Source organism: Callithrix jacchus, chromosome 2 (assembly GCF_049354715.1).
Source record: "Callithrix jacchus isolate 240 chromosome 2, calJac240_pri, whole genome shotgun sequence".
Taxonomy (NCBI): Eukaryota; Metazoa; Chordata; class Mammalia; order Primates; family Cebidae; genus Callithrix; species Callithrix jacchus.
The window spans coordinates 43335927-43363526 of NC_133503.1; the positions used below are offsets into that span (position 1 = coordinate 43335927).

Below are 27600 nucleotides of genomic sequence, written 5' to 3' on the forward strand. Positions count from 1 at the left end.
CTGCTGGTTTTATAATTTAATTGAAATTTTCTTAAGTTAATCAGCATTTTTTTTATCTTCCTGGCAATAGCAATAAATTCAGACTCGGGCCCAGGACACCAAAATAGGTTAATCAATGTCAGTGAAACTTAGTTAAAGGTGTTTATTTAAGCTATGAAGAAAAGATTATTTCTTCCCTATACGGACTTGGACAAAAACATGGAACTGCTGATATGCTGATAGTTATCTTGAGATCATGTGGAAGAGGCTTGCTGACAAAGAAGCTGGTTCTGAGAAAGTGTTGCTGAGAAATGGTGAGGATGGCCATAGGGAGATAGTGAGAAAACCCTTTTGAGTCCTTTCTATGGCCACACTGAGGCAATTTTCACTCCTAAAATCATCAGCTACTTAAGCCAGTTGTATGTATGTGTATATTGCTTATGTTTAGGAACTTCAAGCCCAAAGCTCTCCTTAATGGGAGTTGGTGGGTTTTATTTTCAGCTCTTATGTTTTTGCATCAGAAATACATATATGAGAGAGAACTTTATACCTTAATGTGAAGCTAAAATAACTATTTCTTTATTTTAAACTGTATCCTCATGATGCTGCAGTCTGTTGCTTTCTTCCTAAATTTTTCCTCAACAAATCACTTAAAGGCTTATTAATATTCATTAGTATCTCAGAGAGAAAACTTTAGAATGTTGAGGAGTCAACTACATTAAATCATCCCCCCAAATTTCCATCAGATAAGTGATAAAAATAAGGTTAAAGATCTTATTTTCTTTCTTCTGTTATCCTTTAGAAAAATACTCAAAAAGGATGAAATAGAACTGTGGGCACAAATACACAAATTAGTCCAATTTGAAGTAAACTGAAAGAGCCTAGCAAAGAAAGTGTGACTGAGATACAGAAAACTGGCTGCCACAGCCAGGACTTTGCCATATTCACAACTTTGACGTCATTTCGAATACATCTTCATATGGAAAACAAAATTACCTAGGTTAATTTAATTTATAAGATATATTCCTTTCTCCATTTTACACATTTTTGCTTAAATAAAAATTACAAAGCTTGTCAGTAAAATAAAGTTGAAACAAAGATCATGGTCTGATGGAGTTCATAGTATGTCTGTTTTGTCTATGAGTAAGCTGTACAAAAAGGAGCAAATCTGGAAAAGCGAGACCTGAAATAGTCACCAGTGCTGAGTTATATATATATGGACCAATAGTTCTATTCCTAAAGAGGCAGCAACACAGAAAAAACTTTTTTTTTTTCTGAGACAATATCTCATGGTACTTAGGATCACTCATTTTGGAGACAGATAAAGCAGGGCTTGAATCTCCACACTTGCTTTTCACATCTGTGTGACCTCTCTGGTATTTTGCCATTTGTAAATTGGAATTAAAAATGTCATTTCCCTGTCGGTTTGTTAAGGAGATTAAAAGAGACAATTCACAGAAAGTGTCTGCATCAAACACAGAATGAAGATATAGAAACCTATCTTGGTGGCTATGAATCATTGGGCCCAAAATTTTTGAAAGCAAAGGAAAGTCCACCTGTGAAAGAAAAGTAAATGTGAACAGATAATTCCATCTGTTTACTAGTTCATTGTATATATATTGATTGATTGATGAAGACCATGGGTTCTAGAGTAATTCTCTCTGAATTTAAATCTCAATTCTTCTACCAAATATTATTTTATTATAAAGTATATCATACATACAAAAATATATAAACTGATTGTTACACACACACAAACAGATAGGTAAAAGAGTATTAAATGACCAATGAAAAGAATAACATTAGCAACTGAGATCCATGAATCAGATTACGTATTAAAGCATACCAGTATATATTCTCTCTCTGTCCCTCTCTAATAATATAGCTCATCTCCCTCCTCAGAGGTAATGAATAACCTAATTTTATATATTTATTTTATTTGCTTTATAGTTTTGCTTCTAATACATCAATCATGTATTACACTCTATCTCTCTATAATCTATCTACCTAACTTTCCATCTATATATCACCTCTAATGTGTTGCTTATATATTAGTATACCTAATCACTATGTTATTCTTTGTTTCTACTTTGTACTTTATGGAATAGGGTATGTAGTTTACTGAAATTTGCTCTACTGTTATTTTTGAATTTTATTCTTGTAGATCTATGAATGAAGCCATATTTCTTTAATTTTCACTGGTATATAATATTTCTGTTTATTAACAAAATTGTATTTTATGTGTCTATTCTACTTGATAGACATTACTTTTTTTTTGTTTTTAGCTATTATAAACAATGCTGCTGTGAATATTCAAGCACACATCTCCTGGACACATGGGCAAAATTTCTCTAAGGTCTACTTGGTGGCAGAATCATTATGTCAGATATACTAGTTAATGCAAAAACGATGCCAAAGTAGTTGTAACAAATGACTTTTCATATTCTTAGTGTATGAGAATCTTATTTGCCCTAGCCTCACCAGTACCTGGTATTGCTGAACTTGATTTTTTATATTTTTGATGGCATAGGGGAGTGGAAGGTAGAGCAATTAGATGAGTATTAAATAATACCCCAATGTAATTTTATTTTTATTTCCTAAAAGCTAATGTGGCTGATCATCTTTCAATATTGTCGGAGTCATCTGTGTTTCCTATTCTATGAAATACCTGTTGCTTTCTCTGTTCATCTCCCAGTGAAAAATCAGCTGTTCTCTGCTAAGTTTTGTGGCACTTTGCACTACACATGCACAATCCAATCAAGGACCCATGGTGAGTCCCCTTGCAGAATTCTGGGGTTCCTTTTAGTTATCTCCCCTTTTTCCTGTAACCATTTTTAAATTCCAGCTGATCTGTTAGTCCTGAACCCAATCTTTGATTTCCTAGTTCATGTGCTACTTCCTGTATTACAGCAGGAAAAGTGAGACATGAGACTTACGTATATGTTTCCGTTTTTCTTTGTCAAGGACCACAGGGATTATATTTCTGCTTTTCCTATACCTGTTATCCAATGGCTGAAAATAGTCACTTGGTTTAGTTTTAGAGTTGTCTGCTATGAGATGGTAAGTTCAATACTCATTCCTTTATTATGGTTGGATGTGGAATTCCTAAATTTCAATTTTAAGTATTTCTGAATTTGTACTATGATTTCCTCTTTGGCTTATGAGTTTCTTAAAATTTTCTTAAATTTTCAAATATGTGGGGTTTTTAAAAATTCTTTTTGTTGTTAAGTTCTAACTTTTAGCATTATTATTTTTGAAGATGATCTTCACTGTAGCAGTCCTTTCAAATTTTAGAATTTAGCACGAGAGTAGAAGACATAGTCAATTTTCTTAAGGGCTTGAGAAGAATATGTATTTTCCACTTTTAAGTGTAATATGCTATTCTATCCCATAGATCAAACTTTTTATTTTACTCTTAAGAACTTCACTAATCTTTCTAGCCTTTCTATTTAATGTACCATTTATAGAGACATGTTAAAATATCTTACTCTGTGGGTGAATGTTCTACTTTTTCTTTATAGGTCCATTAACCTTTTCCTTTGTATAATCCAAGGAAATAATATTAGGTCCATGTGAGCTTTAAATTGTTCTTGTGGAGTTTGGGAACTGGATATTTATTAGAGATCGACACCTGTAAGGGAGAGAGAGAGGAAGAAGGATTGTGCAAAGAAAATACTCAAATTGCAGTGCAGGACCAACAAAGCCTAGAATAAACTGGCAGCAAGCATGTCCTTTCAGAGTGCCCTATGTCAGACTAAAATGGCCAAGCCGTTAAGCACCACCTTGTTCAGTCACCGAATACAGGCTGCCCTGAGGCAAGAGAGGATGTTTGGATCTGAGGTACACAGGCCACTGAGTGGACTCCACTGACTGCACTTGTTACAGCCAGTCTCTCTTTGCTGTGGGGTCTGGGAAGTCTGTCTCTGTGTTTTTGTTACTGTGCATTCAAATTCACTTCTCCATATATTTTTGAGAAGCAATTTCTTTTCCAAGACTCGAGTGGGCTTTCTTTCTGAGGAGAAACTTAGAGAGAGCCATGTTGCGAGAAACTATGGCTTCCATAGCTTCAGTGAATCTGGTTTCTGGAGTACCATGGATATTCCTTGTCTCCTTTCTTTAACATCCATTGTAGATTCACCTTGCCTTCAGCGCTCACCTCTGTTGAACTCATTGGCTTACCTGGTGGAGGTGGCTCAGACCTCATTTTTGAGGTTTCCAACCCCCCCGTCACCATGTCCTTCTTAGGGTTGTTGCATGTCTCCATTTACAGTCACAAATGTTAGGAGAGTGGCAGGAGGCACACATGTGGGTCACCTTGCTTTATTACTCTATTCTTTCCAGTTGGGTAAAACTATGTCCACTTCCTCCTAATGCTTCCATCTACCACCCTTTCATGACAGTGACTATTTGCCTGTCAGTCCCTAGACACAAGGAGCTTGTAGAGCTCAGATGGCGACCATAGCTTTTATTCAATGGAGCTCTTACAGTGTTTGCAGGTAACAGTGTGCCCCCTTGGGGGACCAGGATCTCTAATACCACTGATACCTCAGTTTAATGGAAGTAATGGAAAAAACAGCCACATTGGCTTCCACCCTTGCTTTTTGTATCCATGCATTTGTTTTTCCAACTGCGTTCAGCTCTGTACAGATATCTTGGTTTCATGCATATACTACATCCTGGAAGATAGTGGCTGGAGGATAGCATTTACGCTTGCAGAGTTTGACTCCTTAGCTAGTGCTTCAGCTGTTTCTTCAGCAGCTTGTTATACCTTATTATATGCCTTATTATCAGCTATGGGTAATGTGGTACATGATGCATTTAGGGAATCCATGATCAAGGGCTTACCCCACACCCCTTAGTGGCAGTCAACAATGAATACCCTGTTCCAGTGCAATGTTACATTATAACAAATATAACTGGAACCTACACACACATACATATATATTTCTGTATATATATGGAGTCTCACTCAGCCGCTTAGGCTGAAGTCTAGTGGCATGATCTCGGCTCACTACAAGCACCATCTCCCGGGTTCAAGCAATTCTCTCATTTCAGCCTCCCGAGTAGCTGAGATTACAGACACCCACCATTAGGCCTGGCTTTTTTTTTTTTTTAATATTTTAGTAGAGACAGGGTTTCACCGTGTTGGCCAGGATGGTCTCGAACTCCTGACCTCAGTTGATCCACCTGCCTCGGCCTTCCAAAGTGCCAGGATTACAGGCATGAGCCACTATGCCTGGCCTGGAGCAAATATGTTTAGGCCCTCAGATAGTAGTGGTGGCTCAGGTCTTTCATGCAGGAACAGAAAATCTGTATGTGGAACATGTCTACTTCTACAAATCATTGACACTTCCATTATGTACATACCCCAGTGAAGTCAATTTGCTCCAAGATGTACATGAGTCTCTTTGAGTCTGAAGATTCATTATTAGTCTCTCTTTTGGCAGTTTGGACATTTATCAACAGCTATAACTAACCCAGTCTTAGTAGTCAGAAGTTCACGTTGTTCTGACTTTGAAAAACTCTCATCTCTTTTATTGGGGCACTTTGATTCACATGACCATTAGGTTAGTATTGGTGGAGAAACGTACAACAAAATTGGTTGATGCCAACAGACTAGCATCATTTTTTACTTGGTTGTTTAGTACATGCTTCATTTTACATCTGGAAGGTGTAGATACATTGTAAAACGGTCATCATGTATTCTACCCACTCCCATATGTTCAATCCACATGATTCCACTCTAGAATTTCCCGATATCTTTATCTTTTTCCTTCTAGATCCCTGACCAGCTACCAGGCCATTTATCATTTCCCTTGAGACTCTACTGACCTCAGGCTACTGTTCTCTCCAGGCTAGCTGAATAACCAGGTGCAGTGCACAGTACTCTGCCCATTGAGAAGATTTCCCCTCTCCACCCCTTGAAGGCCACCCTTAAGTGGGCCTCAGTGCTGCCATCATTCATTTCAACTTGCAACCACATATTAAGACAATTAAAAAGACAGTTAAAGACAAATATGAATTATTTTCTTCTTCTGCCATCAGTAGCAAGTGGTCCCCATGTAGTCATGGACATTAACTGAGGGAAGCAGCAGTGGCACAGAGTTGTAGGTCTGGCTTACCTGATCATAACCCTTGCTTGTGCCTTCTAATCCTGCTTATGCTCAATCTTTAATGCCTCACTTCTGTTTTTCAGTGGATTGTTGCTTGTCCTGACTTTTTCAGTTATAGGGTCTGCCAGTTCTGGGCACATGGGCTCATGGTCTGAAATTCCAACTTTACCAGTGCTCAGTAGCAGACCAAGGGTTGTTTTTTTTTTCTCAGTGAGCATATAGTTCTTTACCATATATAGCATAGTCTTACTCTAATCTCCATTGGCTTGAGATGTGGTTCACCTACTAGGTTTTGCCACAAAATTGATACATTTAGTTGCCCTTCCGATGTCATCAATACCACAGAGTCTGCTGGATTTCATGGATTAAGCAGCAAGAATGTTTAATTACAGTTTAGACGGCTGCACAGCTATTTTTGGTTTTGGGTACTGCTATAGTTTGCTTTTTGGATTCATTAATTCTTCCCACTGGGGACACAGCTCTACAAACATTTTTGTTTCACCCGTATACTACATCCTAGAGGATGGCACCCTGTGCTTGCTATAGTTTGGATGTTTATCCCCTTGAAATCTCAGGCTGAAATTTGATCCCCAGTGTCAGAGATGGGATCTAATGGGAGGTATTTGGGTCATAGGTGTATATCCCTCATGAACAGATTAATGTTCTACCTAGGTGAGAAGTGAGTGAGTTCTTGCTGTATTCATGTATACAAATACTTTGTGTTATGCATGGATTATAAATATCTTGTTCATATGTTTGAATGCGAAGATAACGAAGAAGGAGATGTTGAGAAAAATATTGCAGTGTCTTGCTTACATTACAGGATAATGATGTTGGCATTTATGAAAAGCTGCAACCTAGTGGATCTAAAAGCTTTAGAAAATGATTTATAAAGCAGAGCTGGAGTAATAAGAGGCAGCTTTGGAAATCTTATGTTATCTGTCTGTTTTCTTCCTTTTTTTTCTCTCTCCTTTTTAGTTTTTAAACTTAGTTAACAGTATACTTTTTATTGAAATTTAAAAATTCACTTGCATTTGTAAGAAATGCACCCAGTAATCCAATGTAATCTTTACCAAGTTCCTTCAAAGGTGACATTTGCAAAACTATTCTACAATATCACAACTAGGATATTGTCATTGACACAGTTCATCAATGTTACTCAGAATTTCCCCACTTTTACCTGTACTCGGGGTGTGTGTGTGTGTGTATGTGTGTGTGTGTGTCTGTGTGTGGTTCTATGCAGTTTTACCATGTATTCGATTCTGTTTCCCCCATCACAGTCAAAATTTGGAACAGTTCCATCACCACAAGGATTCCTCATATTACACTTCATGACCATGTCCACCTCCCACCCATGCTTGCCCAATGACAACCACTAATATGATCTCTATATCTAAAGTTTTCTAATTTTGAGAATGCTGCATAAGTGCTCCTATCCAGTATATAACTTCTGAAATGGACTTTTTTCATTTAGCACACTGTCTAGAGATTTATTCCGGTTCTAGTTTATATCAGTAGCTTGTTCCATTATAGTGTTGATTAGTATTCCAGGTTATGGATTTACCATAATTTGACAAAACCATTCTCCTATTGAAAGACATTTGCATAGTTTTCACATTTTTACTATTATGAATAAAGCTACTGTGAACATCAGTGCACAGCTTTACAATTGTTGTAAATTACCTGTAAAATAACAGGTAATTTTCTGGAATAAATGTCCAAAATGCAATTGCTAGGTCATATGATAAGGGCATATTTAATTTTATAAGAATGTAATCTGTTTTTCAAAATGTCATATCAACTTAAATTCTCACCAGTAATGTATCACTAATTTTTTTTTTAATTTTTAGTTAACATGTAATAGTTGTTTATGTTTATGAGATACAGAGTGATATTTTAATATTTATACACAATGCTTAATGATCAAATCAGTAACATTCTCAACAACGTTTGGTGCTTCATTATTTTTTATTGTAGTCATTCTAACAGGTGTGTGGTGATATGGTAATTTTAATTGGCAAGTTTGCTAATAACTAATTATGCTAAACCTCTTTTCCTATGCTTATTTATCACATTACTCTTCTGGGTAATATTTCTCCAAGTCCTTTTTCCACCTTCTAATTGGAATGTTTGGTTTTTTAACTGTTTGGTTTTATTTAAATTTAACTAATTTTATTTTAGAATAAGTGGACTGTACAGAAAATTCCCATATAACCCTGTCCCAAACACTCACATCCTCCCCGACAGTTGAAATCTTGCATCACAGTAGAACATTTGAAACAATAAATGAACCTACACTGACATGTTATAGTCACCCAAAGTCTATACTTTACTGAAGAGTTCACTCATGATGTGGTATACTCTATGGGTTTGGACAAATATGTAATGACATGCATCCATGATTTGTAATATCAGGCAGAATATACTGATGGAATTGTGTAGTGTGTAGTGTTATCGAATTATTTTTGTCTTAATAATATGCATTTAAGGTTCCTCCATGTCTTTTTATAGCTTAATATTGCGTGTATTTTTTCTTTTTTCTTTTTTTTGAGACAAAGTCGCTGGAGTGCAGTGGTGAATCTTGGCTTACTGCAACCTCCACCTCCCAGGTTCAAGTGATTCTCCTGCCTCAGCCTCCTGATTAGGTGGGACTACAGGTGTGCACCACCACGCCCAGCTAATTTTTGTATTTTTAGTAGAGATGGGGTTTCACCATGTTAGCCAGGATTGTCTTGATCTCTTGACCTTGTATCCACCTGCTTCAGTCTACCAAAGTGCCGGGATTACAGGCATGAGTCATCACAACTATCTTATGTATTTTAAACTCAAAATAATATTCCATTGACTAGATGTACCACAGTTTATTTATCCATTCAGTTACCGAAGAACATCTTGGTTGCTGCTAGGTTTAAATATTCACAAACAAAGCTAGCTGCTATAAACACCTAATTGCAAATTTTTGTGTAGATATGTTTCCAATAAATTGAGGTAAATACAAAGGGCTACAATTGCTTGTTCTATGGGGAGACTATGATTCACTTTGTAAGAAACTACTAAACCACCTTCCGAAGTTGTTGTACCATTTCGTTCATAACAGCAATAAGTCAAGTTCCTGTTGTTCCCATATACTTGCCAGAATTTGGTGCTGTTGGTGTTTTACGTTTTGTCCTTTCTGATATGTATGTAGTGGGATCATATTGTTTTGATTTGCAATTCCCTAACGGCATATCATGTTGAACATTTCTTTCTATGTTTATTTGCCATCTGTATATCTGGGTGAGGTATCTGTACAGAACTTTTGCCCATTTTTGCCCATCTAATTGTTTTCTTGTTGTTGAATTTTAAGAGTGCTTTGAATATTTTGTGTAAAAGTCCTTTATCTTTTGCAGTACTTTCTCTCAATCTATGGCATGTCTACTCATTTAGTTGATGTTGTCAAAACTCAAAGCTTTTACTTTTAATAAAATCCAGTGTATTGATTCTTTCTTTAATGGATCATGCCTTTGGTTTTCAATCTAAAATGTCACTGCCATACCCAGGGTCATCTTGGTTTTCTCTTATGTTATCTTTTAGGAGTTTATGGTTTTATATATCGATTTATGAACCATTTTGGGTTAATTGTTGTGAATGGTTAATGTCTATGTCTATAGCATTTTCATTCTTTTTTTTTTTTTTTTGCATGTAGATATCCAATGCTTCAGCAATATTTGTTGAAAACTACCTTTGTGCCATTTTAAAGGTAGCTTTGCTCCCTTGTCAAAGATCTATTTGACCTGTGGACTGCATTTTTGTGGGTTTATTTCTGGGTTCTCTATTCTGTTCTACTGATCTGTGTCTATGATTTCATCATCACACCATCTTGATTGCTGTGGCTTTATATCAAGTTTTGAAGTCATGTAGTGTCAGTTCTCTGATTTTGCTCTTCATCAATGTTAATTTAGAAATGGGGAGGGATAGCCTGGGGAGAAATGCCAAATGTGGGTGAAGGGGAGAAGAAAAGCAAAGCACACTGCCATGTGTGTACCTACGCAACTGTCTTGCATGCTCTGCTCATGTACCCCAAAACCTATAATCCAATAAAAAATTAAAAAAAAAAAAGAAATTCTGGGTCTCTTGCCTCTCCAGATAAATTTTAGAATCAGTTTGTCAACATACATTAGATGACTTGCTGGCATTTTGATTAAGCTAACATTGAATTTATAGACTAAATTGAATCTTTCTAGCCATGAACATAGAGTATATCTCCATTTGTTTAGTTCTTTGATTTCTTTCACCAGAGTTTTATGACTTTTCTCATGTAGATCATATATTTTTTCTTTTCTTTTCTTTTTTCTGAGACAGAGTCTTGCTTTGTCGCCCTGGCTGGAGTGCAGTGGCACAATCTTGGCTAATTGCAACCTCTACCTCCTGGTTTCAGGCAATTCTCCTGCCTCAGCCCCCTGAGTAGCTGGGACTACAAGCATGCACCACCACATTCAGCTGATTTTTGTACTTTTAGTAGAGATGGGGTTTCACCATGTTGGCCAGGTTGGTCTCAAACTCCTGACCTCAAGTGATCCACCCACCTCAGCCTACCAAAGTGCTGGGATTACAGGTGTGAGATACCACGCCCAGCCTGTGTACATATTTTGTTATATTTCATCCTATTTATTTCATTTTGGGGAGTGCTAAATGTAAAGGGGAATATGTTCTTAATTTCAAACTTTAGTTATTTATTTTTGGTATTGGTGTATAGGTAACTGACTTTTGTACATTAACATGCAACCTTGCTATAATCTTTTATTAACAGGTTATTACAGTAACTTCCTTTCATTTTTTTTTTTTTTTTTTTTTAGAGACGGAGTTTCGCTCTTGTTACCCAGGCTGGAGCGCAATGGCGTGACCTCGGCTCACTGCAACCTTCGCCTCCTGGGTTCAGGCAATTCTCCTGCCTCAGCCTCCTGAGTAGCTGGGATTACAGGCACGCGCCACCGTGCCCAGCTAATTTTTTGTATTTTTAATAGAGACGGGGTTTCACCATGTTGACCAGGATGGTCTCGATCTATTGACCTCATGATCCACCCGCCTCGGCCTCCCAAAGTGCTGGGATTACAGGCTTGAGCCACCGCGCCAGGCCCCAGTAACTTCCTTTCAAAAGTTTTTTTTTTTTTTTAATTGATTCTCTGGCAGTTTTTACAAAGATTATCATGTTAATCTGCAAACAAAGACAGTTTATTTCCTCCTTCTCAATTAGTATACTGTTTCCAGTTCTTGTCTTACTGCATTCCATAGAATTTCCAATAGGATGTTGAAAAGCAGAAGTGAGAGGAAACATTCTTGCCTTGCTCCTGATTTTAGTGTGAAAGCTTTACTTGTAGGGTTTTGAGAATTCTTTCTATAGCATAGATACTAGCTCATTGTCATATATGTGATTTGCAAGTGTTTTCTCCCACTCTTGAACTTATCTTTTTATTCTCTCAAAAGGATCTTTTGCAGAGCAATATTTTTCATTTTGAAGAGGTCCTTTTTATCAGATTTTCTTTTTCCGAACCATGACCCTGATTTTAAGTTTGGACTTCATATGAAATGTTTGCCTAGTCGTAGATCACCAAAAATTATCCCCATTTTTCTCCTACAGATTTTATGGTTAAATATTTTATGTAAATATATTACTCACTTTGAGCTAATTTTGTATAAGATGTGAGATTTAAGCTACGGATCAGTTTTGCCTGTGGTTGCCTAATTGCTATAGTACTATCTGTTGAAAGCTTTCTTTCTTCTATTGAATTGCCTTGACACATCTGTCAAAAATTTATTGAGCTTATTTGGCTGGGGTTAACCCTGGTTTATCTATTGTGTGTCATTGATTTGTTTATCTATTTCTCTAACATAGGACACTGTCTTGATTACTATAACTATATAGTAAAACTTAATCTCAGGTAAAGTTATTCCTGTTACTTTCTTCTTCTTTCTAATTTTTTAAAATGTATTCTATGGACAGTGGTATATCCTAAAAATTGTGAAGTAAATATATCTAAGTCTAGTAAAAGTGTTGTGATAGCTCATTGTGGTTTACGTTTTATATTGTAGATGACTAATAATACAGCAAGTGTTTGCAGGTGCTTATTTGCTATCTGCATATCATCTTTGGTGAAATGCCTCCTGATAGAAATGGCATAAAGTTATAAATTGATTTGGGGAGACATGCCTATTTTACCCATGCTAAGGCTTTTAATCTATGAAAATTGTATGTTTGTTCATTTATTTAGATCTTGGTTTTATCAGCATTTTGAATTTTTGGTACACAGATATTGTGCATGCTTTATTGAGAATATGCCTAGATGTTTCATTTTCTTTGAAACAATTATAAATTATGTTTGATCTTTATTTTCAGTTTCCACAAGTTCATTTTTAGTATACAGAAATGCAGTTGATTTTGTTTTGATCTTGTATTCTGCCATCTTGCAAAACTTACTTGTTAGTCTAAGACGGTATTTTTTTTTCCTTTTGTAGATTCCTTAGGATGTTCTCATAGACAGTTTTGCCAGTTTTAGGTTTCTTTCCAATCTGTACACCTTTATAGCTTCTTTGTTACTTTGTTACAATGGTTTGAACTTCCAGTACTCTGATGAATAAGAATAGCAGGAGAAGACATCGTTGCTCCTAATCTTCCGGGAAATTATTTAGGGATCTGTTATAATTAATAAGTATTTTAGCTATAGAATTTGGTAGGTAATTTTTATCATTTGGAATAATATCCCTCTAATCCTAACTTTCAGAGAATTCTTATCTTGAAAAAAAGTTAGATTTTATCAAATATTATTTCTATATTAATATAATCATAAATTTTCTTCAATACTCTGTTGAAATTGTGGATTCTATTCATTGATTGGCAATGTTGAACAAGTCTTGAACACTTGAAATAAATTCCATTTGTTCATGGGGCATAATCCTTTATATACATTGTTGGAATTTCATGAAATATATGAACAAATAACTTTATTTTTCTTACAGGTTTATTGAGCCATGATTGACATATGAAATTGCATACATTCAAGATGTACAGTGTGATGTTTGTTATATGTAGATATTTTAAATGACTACCACAGTACCCCAGGGGAGCCCCCCCAGCTCCTCAGGGGAGGCCCCCCTACCCAGCACCTGTGCCTGAGCCCAGCCCCCACAGCGGGGCCCCACGGCCCTCCTTGGGTCAACCGCTCCCCTGTTTCCTGCTGCAGTGGGGGCCATCAGCCTGGCAACCTCCCAGCTCCGAAGCCCACCCCTGGGGCCCACCATTCCACCACAGCTGCCCTCAGCCCTGGAGTTGGATGGCAAAGGGCCGCTCCCCAGGGCGGGTTTTGTGGACAGCACCATTAAGAGCCTGGATGAGAAGCTGCGGACTTTGCTCTACCAGGAGCACGTGCCCACCTCCTCAGCCTCAGCTAGAACCCCTGTGGAGGTGGGCAACAGAGACTTCACCCTGGAGCCCTGCTTGGAGGTCTGAGTGGTGGGGGGACCTGGCCCTGACCCCAGCGCCTAACAAGGCAGTCACAGGGCATGCCCAGACACCCCAGCCCTTGGTGGAAAAGTCAGAACTGGCCCCTACTCGAGGGGCCATGATGGAGCAGGGCACGTCTTCATCAAAGTCATCTTCCAGGAGCATGCTGGGCTGTGACAGAGGTGGAGGGCTGGTGGTCTCAGACTCCTGTGTGGTGCCCAGTGCCCCACAGGATGGACCTGCTTTTGTGAGACCTGAATGTGTGGAGCCCACAGACAGGGAGGATGGAGTCACTGGAGAAAGTTCAGCAGAGCCCCCACAGAGTGCCATGGGCATTTCCACAGTGGGTGGCCAGGCCAGCCACCACCAGACACTTGGCTCTCGAGCTCCGGAGTCCCCTTGGAAACATCCAGAGCGGCAGGATGGCAGCTCACCAGCTAAGACTATAGTCTTAGAAACGGCCTATAGGCCGTTTCTCGTGGTCAGCATGAAGGACGAGTGGACCCTGGCCTCCCCCCAAAGCCTGAGGTACCCCGCCCCACCCGATGTCTATCTGGGGGAGGCCCCCTCCAGTCACAATGTGAAGCTGGCGGTGCAGCAGGTGCAGACGGCCTCCTCCATCGAGGTCGGCGTGGGCGAGGCCTTGTCCAGTGACTCCGGGGACTAGTGACCTCCGGCGAGGCCCCCCTGGCCCTGCCCGGTGCAGAAGCAGGCATCCCTGCCTGGGAGGGACAGCATGGCTGGTGACCTCATGAAGAAGGCCACTGCCTTCCTGAGAGGCCTTCTCGGGCCCGCTCCATTGGCCCAGCAGGGCGAGAGTGAAGGTCCCCACCATCAGTAACCTCCTTCCACTCGCAGTCATCCTACATCAGCAGCGACAACGACTCAGAGCTGGAGGATGCTGCCATAAAGAAGGAGCCGCAGAGTCTGTGGGAGAAGCACCTGAAAGAGATCACGGAGGTGCTGAGCCAGCAGAAGCAGGAGATCAAGGCTCTGTACCACTGCCTGGGCAAGCCGCTGCCTCCCAACGTGGGCTTCTTCCACACGGTGCCCCAGAAAAGCCAGCAAGATCAAGCTGAAGGCGGGCAAGCTGCTGCCCCGCTTGGTGCAGCAGCTCCAGGTCATGGCCTCCAGCACAGATCCCTTGGCTGACTCCAGCAGAGCTTTCTGCTAAGGACCCTACCCAAGCCAGTGCGGGGCTCATTGCAGACAACACGGGCCTGAGCGGGAAAGCAGTGCAGTCCCAGCAGCCCTGCTCTGCCCGGGTGTCTCTGTCTTCGCCCATCTGCTCTGGCTTAGCCAATGATGGAGGCAGAGCACGTGGCCAAGGGTCCTCCACCAGCAGCCTGGCCCCAAACCCTGAGCTTGGCCTCCAGCCCGCTCTGCACGTCCAGGCACAGGTGAACAACAGCAACAACAAGAAGCGCACCTTCACAGATGACCTGCATATGCTGGTGGACGAGTGGACGAGCAAGACGGTGGGGGCCGCACAGCTGAAGCCCACGCTCAACCAGCGGAAGCAGACCCAGAAGCTGCAGGACATGGAGGCCCAGGCAGGCCGGGCTGCCCCTGGCGAGGTGCGGGTTCACGAAGAACTAGGCTTCTCCACTTTACAGATTCGGAGGTGAGCGACATGCCCACAGCTCCACAACTGGCAGGTGGAAAGGACAGGACAGGCCAGGGCTGTGACTCCACAGCTCAGATACGGCAGCAGCCCGGGCCTGGGCAGCCTGTGCCCCACACTCAAAGCTGGTAGCCCTGGTCTCGTCGGACAGACCCACCTCTGCCTGAGTTCTGTTTGTGCCTAGGCTGGAGACAAGGGCAGGTGTGTCACCCCTGAATGACATCAGTGTTGGGCTATAGCCCACACACACCTGAGCCAATGTGGGGTAGAAGTGAGGACATGCTCTCCTAGGTTTTGACACGTCACTTGTTCTGATGTCTGTGCAAGTTGGAGGAGCAACTGCTGTTTTTCAGCTTTGTGGAGAGCTTTGTGGAAGATTGGTGTTATTTCTATCTTGAACATTTGTTAAAAGTCATTCATGAAGCCAAGAAAAAAAAAGGCTCCTGGGCTCTCCCTCTGCAGAGTTCCCTACCCCAAGAGAATGTTACCACCTGAACAGTCCTCAGTGAATCTGAGAGGAGAGGATGGGGTAAGGCAGCACCAGCAGCTGTACCACTAGAAGGGAGCCTTTGGTGGTAGAAGATCCCCTGGTGTCCCCAACCTGACCAGGTGGGCAGAGCTCAGACAGGCCCCCTTCCCTCTAGTGAGATGATAGGACATCTGGCTTGCCACAAAGATCTGTTTGACCAGGCATACCTAGCTAAGGGCTGTCCAGACATCAGAATGTGAGGCCAACCTTCTATCAGAGTTAAACTTTTGACCAGAGAACAAATCAGAAATTGATGAGCCATGTAGCTAGCTGTAGAGCTCGAAACTTAATAGCAGCAGCTGACCAATGCCATGTGCAGTAACAAACTGGGTTTTTTTTTTTTGTTTTGTTTTGTTTTTTTACCCTTCAGTTTTAATGTTATGTGTAATGTATTTGAATCATTATTTAAAATAAAACTTGTTTTCAGAAAAAAAAGGATATCTGTCACTTTGTAAAGCTACGTTTTTGTGTGTTTGTGGTAAAAACATTTAAAATTTAATCTCTTAGCAAATTTCAAGTACACAACACATCATCGTTAGCTGTAGTCACTGTGTTTAGTTATTATTCATCCAGCACAACTAAAAGTTTGTATCCTTGCTAACATGTCTCTATCTCTCTGTTTCCTTCCCTAGCTCCCTCAAGCCCCTTGTCAGTTTCTGGCCACCACTCTCCTATCCTCTGCTGCTGGGAGTTTGATGATTTTAGATTCCACTTACAAGTGAGATCATGTGATATTTGTCTTTCTGTGCCTGGCTTATTTCATTTAACATGATGTCTTTCATGTTCTTCCATGTTGTTGGATTTTGATTCTAATAATTATTCACTTCCTAGTCTAAATTGTGTTGATTTCTGCCCTTTCATTTCTTCTGCTTGCTTTGGGATCATTTTGCTTTTCTTTCAAACTTCCTGAGGTATGATCTTAGATGATTGTTTTGAAAACTTTTCTCATTTCTAGTATAAGAATTTAGTGCTATAAATTTCTCTGCAAGCACTACTTTAGCTGTATCCCACATATTTTTGATATGTTATTTTCCTCTTTGTTTAGTTCTATGAGTATTTTTATTTCCTTTTAGACATACATAGATTTTTTAAAGGTATGTTTTTTAATTTTTACATTTTCAGAGATTTCACTGCTCTTTTTATCATTTCTAGATTGATCCTATTATTGTCATTGAATGCACTCTGTATAATTTAAATCTTTTAAATTTGTTAAAATTTGATACATAACGTATAATGTGGTCTAACCTGGCAAACTTCCTTGGACACTTGAAAAAAGATGTGTATTCTGCTCTCGTTAGGTGGACTGAATATAATGTCAATTATATGCTTGACTATATTATTTAAATATTCCATGTCTTTGCTAATTTTCTGTTTACTAGCTCTATCAGTAGCAGAGATAGCATGCTGAGTTGAGTTACTATCTGTTTCTCCTTAAAAATCTTTCAGATTTTGTTTCACATATTTTGAAGCTCTGTTGTTAGCTGTGTACATACTTAAAATTGGTATGTTTTCTTGGTGGAATGATCCTTTTATAATTGTTCCGTATCTCCCTTTATTTCTGGTAATTTTCTGTGCCCTAACATTTCTTCCCTTTTAAATATTATTGTACTGAATATCACATGGTATTATAAATTTTTGTTTCAATTATCAAATATATTTTGTCAAACGCAATAGGAAAAAGATAATCTCTTTAATGTACTTATATGTCTGGGTTCTTTTTTTAATTGTATCTTTATTTTTTCCTGGTTCTCCAGGACTTTATCATTTTCTTTCTGTTTAAAGAACTTATTTTTGCTATCTTTAAGAACAGATTTGCTAGTGTCAGATTATTTTAATTTTTTTTAATCTGAGAATGTCTTCATATTCTCCTCATTTCTAACGAATAGTTTTACTGGTTATCAAGTTTATAGCTGACTTCTGTCTCAGCACATAAAAAAGTTTTTGCTAGTTCCTTCTGACTACCATGATTTCAGATGATGTCATTCAAATCAGTTTTCCCCTTTGGATTTTTCTGGCTCCTTTCAATACTTTTTTCTCTGTTATCAGTTTTCAGAAGTTTAATACAGTGTGTCTATTGTCATGGATATCCTATCTGAATTAAGTCAGTTTCTTAAATCTTGCATATTTCATCAACTATAGAAGAGTATCACCAATTACTTTTGTAAGACTCATTCAGCACCTCTCTCTCTCTTCAATGTGGAATTCTGATGATACAAGTGTTGAATCTTTCATTATCGTCCCCTAAGTCCCTGTTTGTTTTTATTCAGTATATTTTCTCTCTGCTGTTTTCATGGGCTAAATTCTATAGTCTATCCTCAGCTTTACTGATTCTAACTTTTGTCATCTCCACTCTATTATGGAGCCCATCAAGTGAGTTTTTAATTTTTATTAGAATATTTTTCAGTTTCATAATTTCCATTTGGTTCCTTTTATGCAGCTTCTTTTGGTTTTCTATTTTCTTATTTGTTTTAATGGAATTTCTTAATCATTCATTTTTGTGATGACTGATTTAAAATGTCTGTCAAGATCTGATTCATCTCAGTATTGCCATCAGTTGATTGCCTTTTGTTCATTCAGTTGTGATTTTCTCTCTCTTTTCTTTTAATGACAGGTGAGTGTCTATTGTATATTCATCATTTTGTTTGTTATATCAGAGTACTCAGGGTCTCATTCAAATCTTATTTTAGCAAGTAGTTATGCTGGTTCAAGTTAACATACAGGTCGTAGACTATTTTTGTGGGCTGTGGTTCCAAAGACACTTTAATTTTCAAAGTTATTGCAGTGTTATTTTGCTGTACTTGGTTTATCTTTGCTACTGGAGCTTCCCTGGTACTTGTTGGTACTGGCTGAGAGGGTGGTTTGGGGTTGGTCAGGTAGGGTCACCTGATGTGTTCCCATAAAGGAGGGGAAGTCTCAGACCCACAGTAAAGAAAAGATTTCCTAAAGCAGTTAACTTTTGTGCCTGAATTCTTCTTACTGATATGGCCTACCACCTTCATATTTCTCAATAGCAGAGAAAAGTCTTAGGCATTTTAGAGAAGAATGCTTTGGCCATTTATTTTGTGTGGGACTTTCTATTAATATTTCTTGGCAATTATGTTAGCCTTGATTGACATCCTAAGCTCTCCTAGTCTATCCAGGAGAATGATAAGCTTGACTGAGCTTCCTTCGGTCGCTGGGTCAGGGGTTGTGGAATGTTGTGTCTGAATGGCTCTCTTTTTTTTACACATTGGCAGACTTCTTACCTGACTTGCTAACTAGAAGGTCTCCCTGAGATAATATTCCTCACAATGACCCAACCCCCAGTGTTAGAGAATCTGAGATAAAACAGAAATTTGTGCCCTAGCCATCCTTAATCCTTCCTTCTTCTCACTTCTAGAAAGGAGAGATTTATTTATTTCTTATAAAACAATGACAGGCCATCATTTCTAGCAAGGGATTTTTGGTGTGCTTTGGAGATACTCCACTCTAAAGATTCAATAATAATGGAATTTGAGGCTTCATACACAAGAGTCATTAACAAGATGCAAATAGAATTTTGGGAAAAGTGGCAGAGAAACGAAAATTGAAGTTGAAGGGAAGGCCAAGGGTTAAGGGATCCTTCATGTTTCCTCTATTGGAATGTTTGCATGCACTAACATATAATCCAACAGGAAGAGTAACCTTTCATATCACTCAAGAAGCACAGAGTATGGTTTAATCAAGAATGGGTACAATTAGCTCCACTCTGGTGTAGGACTCCTTTCCTATCCTTTCAGACATTTCAGGCCATAATGACAGGATGACAATGGCCTAGGATCTGTACCTTTTGGGAGTGTCTCTAACTTTTGGAAGGGAAACCCACTTATGTATTGAGAAGAGGCAGACAGCTGCTCCATTGCTAAAAACTTCTGGGTTTTGATTGACCAAAAAAAAAAAAAAAAAAAAAAAGCTACAGGACACTTTTGACCATACCTCTTGTTTGAGATGGTTTTAGGAAAGTAAAACATCTTTTGTTTCTTGGCCAAACAAGATAATTAAAACATCAAAAATAAAAGGCCCCTCAAATATTGGCATGTCAAATTGCAGTGACTAAAACTGAAGAACAGGATCTGTGCTCATCAGTAACAAAGAAAAAGAAAGAAAGAAAAGAAAAGAAAGGAAAGGAAGAAAGAATAATAGAACAATCCAGTTGGGATCAGTTACTTTGTCAATGGGTCATTTTTAATAGCATTGCAATATAAAAGTACATTCATTCATTCTTGGATTCCCAACATAGGATGACACCTATTCTTGGTAACTTTGAGAACATTATATAATGCTGGGTGCAAATACAAACTTTAGTGTATTCATACTTTTGGCATGTAAAGAGCAACTTCCACGCTTTTACTTTCTCCCATTTTACTGCCTGCAGAGGGAAGGTAATGGGGACCAACATTATACAGAGATATTCAATTAGGGTTAGGCTGCTATTTAAGGTGCCCTTGTCTGCTTCCCATGGCTAGTCATCCTTGAATCTAATTTCGTGAAGGACTCTGATCTGATTTCAGTTCCACTTGGCAACCTGCCCTAACTTTAAACTGCTTCCAGGACGTAGTAGGTTACTGTATGTATTTTTATCTTGAGCTCTATTCCACTTTGATTGACTCACTCTAGCTATAATGCTTAACTGAAAACTCCTGAGCCTCATGTATTAAAGGGCACAGAACTACCTTTTGTTTGCTATTAAGCACCTTGATGACTGGATTATTCCATAATGTGGTGGAAAGATCATCCACTTTGTAATCAAACAGATATGAAGAAAGCTTCTAAGATCTGGAGTGTCAGTTTCCTCATTTGTAAATGGGAAGGCTAATATAATCTGTGCTGTGGGACCATTAGGAAAACAACTCATGTGGAGTACCTGGCAGATAGTAGGTGCTCAAAGTAACTTTGGAAAAGTAAATAAATTTACCTAGAAAGCCAGGTATTGTCAAAGGCTTAGGGCACGAGAGAGCCATTACTGAACTGCATAGAGTTGATGTTTTAAAGGTCAAAATTTCAGGTAGGGCATGGTGGCTTACACCTGGAATCCCAACAATTTTGGAGGCCAAAGTGGGAGGATCGCTTGAGCCCAAGAATTTGAGACCAGGCTGGGCAACATAGGAAGATCCTGTCTCTACAGAAAAAAAAAAAAAACCTAAAAATAAAAACATTAGCTAGGCATAGTGGCTTGAGAGGCTGAGGCAAGAGAATCACTTGAGCCCAGGAAGTCAACGCTGCACTGTGTTTTGATCACTCCACTGCACTCCAGCTTGGGCAAAGTGAGGCCCTGTCTCAATAAATAAATAAAAATTAAAAATAAAGGACAAATTTGATTAGCAGGATGTATTTTTCTGAATCAGTGCTTTGGCATGCAATCTAATAAACCCATTTGTTCAGAACAGATTAAATATCATGCATATTACTGATACTTTAATTCTGAGCCAGGTAGTTGGAATAATGTTAGGTCCAGCAAAATACTTTAAAATTATGCATAATACTATTTCTTATTTTGGGAATTTGCAAAGTATTTTTACTGGAAATTTTAACTGGAATAGTTTGATCTGATCAATTCTTTGGTAAAACAATGTTACAGAAAGACCACTAGGTTCACCTTTTTCAAACTGGCATTTTTTTCTGAATAAACAGTCATGGAAATTACAGCATTTTTATTCAGTGGTTTTTCTTTCCTCCTTTTCCTTTTTCTCCAGAGAGGCCACCTTTCTTCTTGAATGTGTGTTCTGACGCTCTCTGCACTGATTGTCCACATCTCTCTGTATTTTCATTGAAGCTAGCAGAATTGGAATATTGACTTCCCTGGTGTGTTGGTGAAAGGATGGTCCAAACATTTTCCACTTAAGAAACCCATTTCTGACAGGACTCTTTGGGGGCACTCTTCATAGTCAGTTCAATCTTTGGAGGCTGAAAAAGCACACTGTTAACGCTTTTTGAAGATCACCTGCAAAGGGAGCCCACTGCTAAATTTCCCAACTGACAAGAAAATGCCCATCAGTCTACGTGGCTGTTAATAGATTCTAAAGAAGACATCATTCTAAATGTGTGTGCCTGTGTGAGATGCCGCCTTAGGGAGTTTGCTCTGGGATATGTTTCTGGATTGGAAGTTGATTTTCAAGTTGTTTTTGGAATTTAGGAAAGTTTTTTTTTCTTTTAATGCAACATCAGGCCCATTATCAGAGACTCAATCATAATCAACCTGTGAATACAGCCACATTGTTCCTAAGCAACCTCATGAATAAAAAAAGCAACCATATTTGCCTGTGATTGTGGGGGCAAAATTTGATAAGGAAACAGATGGCACTTGGTAGCTTCCAGGAATTTTCAATCAACAAGCTCATATTGAAAGAGGTTTGCAAAAAAAAAAAAATCCAAATAATATTTTAGCTGTGTGTATGTGTGTGTGCACATGTGTGTGTGCTTTGAAAATTAAATACTAGATTTCAATGCTGATTAATGTCAATGTCAAAACTTACAAACCTCACAACTGAATAATTCTGGATGCATACTCTATGGCATGCAGAGCTCATTATTAACCTTAGCCTTCCTTGGCATTGATACACCACTTTTGCCAACTTGGAGGCCTGAACACCACATTAATTCCATAACAGGTGGCAAAACTCCTACTACCCGATGAGTCAAGAGTGAAGCACATTTTAAGCAAATATTGTGTAGGCTGTCTTCTCTCACAAGAGGTATGTTTCAGGGGGCATCCATATTTTCAAATGGGAGTTTGTAAAATATAAGTATTTCAAGTTTTCCAAAGAAAGCAGTAAATAAATACAGTAGCATTTCATCATGCAAACATTTTAACATGTCTCAAACCACAGGACCTCTGTCTCATGCCATGAAAATCTTATAAACAATATTTTCATTTGTATGCTTTATTGTATTTTGTATGTTATTCTATTACTAATATATATTCTACATTCATGTGATTCTATAGGATTGAACATATTTAACTCCTTATTTGTATTTCTGGAGAATTTTTAGCAATTTTCAAAGATGAAGCTGACCTCAGGTGATTTTTGACTACGTACTGAGTTTAGGACACAAACAGTATCATATGCACCTCAGTGTCATTTACAAAAGTTTGCCCTTACGTGGTTCCCATTCACCCAGGCCCTACCTCCCCCGTTCCTTCTGACCTGGCTCAGAATCTCCTCCTCTCATTTTGATCTCTGCCTCTTCCATCTCTTCCTCTGGAATCACTGAGAACTTTGACTATTTGAACTTTCTCCTCAGCTGATCCCCCTACATATACATATTTCTTGTATTATTTGCTTTGGTATTTTGTCTTTTTTCCCCCAGTTTCCTTTATCCTTCCTCAATCCTCCTCCTTCTTTTCCAGGCTATGATGAGTAGAAAGAGCCTTAAATGCCTACTCTGGCCATTGTTGTCCCCTGATCCTGAAAATGCTGACTCCTTCCTGTGGGGTCACAGCACTGCTCATCACCATGTCAAGATACTGGCAAAGCTTCTGTGGGATGCCTGCTCCAACCACTAGAGGACAGTCCTCAGTGAGGAAGAAAGGTGGGACTCTTTTCAGTATAAACTTGTTTTATTAACTGTACTGGTCACACCAAAATTTCAGGGTATTAAGATTGTGAACTCTGCTCAGGAGTTCAAGACCAGCTCGAGCAACTTGGTGAAATCCTATCTCTATAACAAATATAACAAATATAAAAATTTAGCCAGGTGTGATAGTGTGCACCGGTAGTCACTCCCAGATACTCCTGAGTCTAAGCAAGAGGATAGGTTGAGCCTGGGAGGTAAAACCTGCAGTGGGTCCATCACTGCACTCCAGCCTGGGTGACAGAGTGAGATCCTGCCTAAAAAAAACAGGAAGGAAGGAAGAAAAGAAAAGATTGTGAGCTTGTGAGCTCTGGAAGCAAACCACCTTGGTTTAAATCCCAGTTTCATATGTATGAATGGTGTGACCTAGGTGAAATAAGCTTCATGAACTCTAAATTTCCTAATTTGCAATAATAACATTTGATTACAGTGGTATGGGGATTTAAAGGAGCCAATGTATGTAAATTGCCTGGGATAAAACCTGCAACATAGTAAGAACTCCTAAAAAGTGAGCTACTATAGGATATAGTGATATCATTCCATGATTATTCCTCTCAACAACCCTTTATCAAATACCTTTTAAGTGCCAAACACTATGCCAATCAGTGGAGAAATAGGATAAATTAGGCAAACCACCTGCCATTAAGAACCACAGAGTCAAGAATTAGAGACCAATGGGCAAGTGAGTAAAGCCAAACTGTCACCAAGATTACTCTCTCCCTCCCTGCGGTGCTTAGTCAGCCTGGTTTTCGCTGCAGATCCAGTTTCAGGGGATGCTGTGGACTGATCAGAAAATCAGTAGAAGCCAACTTGGTGGGGAGAGTACAGAGGACATTGTCATTGTGACTTGGTCCTCTTAAGAGCTGAGATGCTTGAGCAAGAGCTGGAGGTAAGTGTAGAGGCAGGCTCGGCTCTGACCTCAGGCTATGAGATTTGTTAGAAATGAGCACCTCTTCCTTAGAAATTCTCAGGAGACACCTCCTACACTGCATCCTCCAAGGCCAAGGCTTGGTTATGGCAGGAGGTAGAAGGAAAGTTCTGGGAGGAAGTGTGGATGAAAATGAGTTTTTAATTTTCCCATATGCCGGGGATTTCAGAGGATCTTAAATAAAAGACTATAGACAAAGGAGCCATAAGAGATTGTGTCAGAAGTAAGAAAGCATAGCCAAGTATGGGGATGAGAGCATTCGTCTGTAAAAAGGGCTGACTATGCCTATAATTTTGACAGTGACCAGGGCTAGTAGAGATGTGACATGTGATAGAATGAATGGCACATAAGTTCTCACACAGGGCTCTCCACCTATATGTTTGGGCTTCATTTTGTAACACTGCTTCCCAAATGCAATGCATGTTCTAAGCCATGTATGGGAGCAGAACTGTTAGAGTCAAGGCCAAGTCTTTCAGACAGACGAGCAAATTCTCCCAGATGCTCAGAAAGTCAAAAGAAAATTGTAGAATAGATCTAATATGAGAACAAAGGACAGATTTTTATATTATTAAAGAAAACACTTTGAAACTTTAAAAATAATGTTAGTGATTCACATAATCTTGTTGGAACATTGGCAAATATTCAGACTACCTATACTATATTTAATTAAAATGACTTATTTTACCACCATAAATTCAAACTTAAATTATTTCAAAATACTTCCTGGCATTAGAAGTCTAATGTCTGGCTTGAGGCCAGGAATTTAAGACCAGCCTAAGCAACATAATGAGCCTCTGTCTCTACAAAAAACTTTAAAAAAATAGGTGGGCATGGTGGTGTGAACCACAGTCCCAGCTACTTGGGAAGCTGAGACAGGAGGATGGCTTGAGCCCAGGAGTTTGAGGATGCAGTGAGCTATGGTCATGCCACAATGTAACAGACAGCCCAACAGAGTGAGTTACTGTTTCAAAATAAATAAATAAACAAACAAAATAAAATCCAAATACTTCCTGGAAACAGAAAATTTTATTTTAGCAAGTTAGATATTACTTCTATTATATTACTATCTAATAACCTGTGAGGCATTTCAAATGCAAATGACTATTCTGTTGATGGCTGTACCTATAAAATGGACCAAATGATATTACATTAGCAGTTTATCAACCTGCCATTCCTCATTTTAGAATCTTGTGAATCATGAAATACCAGAAGGCATTTGCTGACCCTCCTATGGAATCCAAACAAATTCGATAAATATAAGTGTCAGAACTAACCAAAGTAGTCAAGCCTTGGAATCACTGTCCAAACTTTGGCAGAGATAGCAGGCTATGGCAACAATGGGAAACAGGGCAACTGTTCCAACTCATAGGCAGAGCTGGTGAAAAATCTAAGAAGGTAAGCTAAAATTCATTCCAATGAATAGATCTCAGCCCATGTTTTATGAAAAAAAAGTACCCAAAGCCAGAAAGCTTGGTCAATTTGACCCCTTTAAACAATGCATATAGATGTTTTTGTATGCCCATATGCCACATTTCCATACTGAAATACAATAGAAGTGTAAAGGTGGACTTACATGAGCCAAGTCACTTTTGGGAGAGGTTGCTCCTAGGCACATGATGAACTTTGGTTAAGGTAGACGCAATTTAAAATATTTAAAAATAGATAATCACACATGAAATACTTATTTGGGCATTATTTATTCAAAAGTGTAGCTAAGTGACAAAGGCACAGTCACTTGATATTTGGGACTTTGATGAAAGTGTCATTGATAGGGGTGATTAGGATGAGGGAAGGCAAATTATAATGTCTCCAGAGCCTCATCTCCTTCAACACTGGCACTTTAAAAAATTAGAGTTTATAAATTCATCAAAAAGTGATCAAGTTCTGGAGAAATTCATTAACTCAACTCACAGAGTAATGATTTATTAACCAAAAAAACTATACTAGGAATTGTTTATCAAGCAAGATGAATATAATTCATTTGAATGGGAGACCTCCGTCTGTTGTACTCTGGAGAGCAAATGATATAAGGAGGTGATTTAGTGTGATTAAAACTAAAAGCAAAGCAACCCCATTTTAAAATTCAAGTGACAGTATCTTCAAAATACTTTCATTTTCTATGTTCACACTATTTCTGATAAGATAACCTGGTACAAGCTATTAAAATAATAGCATCAACACCTATGAAGAGTGGCATGTTATTCTTGCAGATGTCTTGTGACAATACAGACAATACAATATCACCTCCTGTGTTATGAAAACCCTACTCTGTGTATCTGAGATGAGCTATAAAAGATGCCATCATCTCTAGTGGTTCAGTGAGTGTGGCAAGTGCTGGACAAGTAAGTTTTTCTTAAAAACCTCTCAAACCCTTTGCCATGGCAATGCTATGTGAGACTCTAAGAGCAGAAAGTTCAAACACACGAGCTCCTCAATTTATTTCAAAACTAAGCCACTGTATCTTCCGGTTCTTAATTTTATCTTTTTCCTCTCAAATTCTTATGGAATGGATATTCTTCTTCAGAATAGACATTGAGAACCTTAGCCCTAAATTTATAAATTATAGGACGATTTCTGAGAGTTCTGCTCCTAGAGTTCACTAGGGCTTATTCCTTTCACATTGATTTTGGTTTGCTCGTTTCAGAGGGCAATGCTGTTATCTGATTAGTTCCTAATGTAGGTGACATTTGAGCTTAAAATGGAGTTTTCTGGGCTTGTTCCTAATATCTAAGAATCTGTTGGAGCCCCATATGTGTTGTCTGCCATTTGGTGCTGAGAATCAAGAAGTCTTGCAATATTTAATTTTGAAATAATTATCAAATCATGGGAATTCAAACAAAATGTACAGGATGATATTATGTCGCTTTCACCCAGTGGTAACATACCACATAACAATAGTATAATACCCAAACCAGGAAACTGACATTGGTACAATCCATAAACTTTATTTAGATTCCATCAGTTTTACATGCACTCATTTGTGTGTGCATGTGTGAGTGTGCAATAGTTGTATGCTGTCTTCCACATACTGAGAATTTGAATTTGGGCAGTCCTTATAAGACAGTACTGGGACAAATATTTTTTGGGGGGGTTCTATTTAAACCTAGGAAAGATACTTTGTTTTTTCTTGTAAAATTTCAGAAAAGTTTAGGAGACTTTGCATTTTCCTGAATACCTTCCTAGACTTCTTTCTGGTGACTGAAATGCTTTCAGTTAATAGACAAAGTATTTCTTAACAAAGAATTAATAATAAATTTTTTCTTTATATACCTACTTAACAAATATTTACTTAGGTTCTACCAAATCCCAGACACTGTTTTAGGTGCTAGGGAAATTACTGTGAACAAAACTAAACCTTTG

The 27600-nt window shown here is 38.7% G+C and overlaps 1 pseudogene; it reads left to right on the plus strand.

The window, feature by feature from the left end:
- Positions 1-235: 235 nt before the first annotated feature.
- Positions 236-15239, plus strand: LOC100396616 (serine/threonine-protein kinase WNK2 pseudogene; annotated as a pseudogene).
- The last annotated feature ends 12361 nt before the right edge of the window (positions 15240-27600 follow it).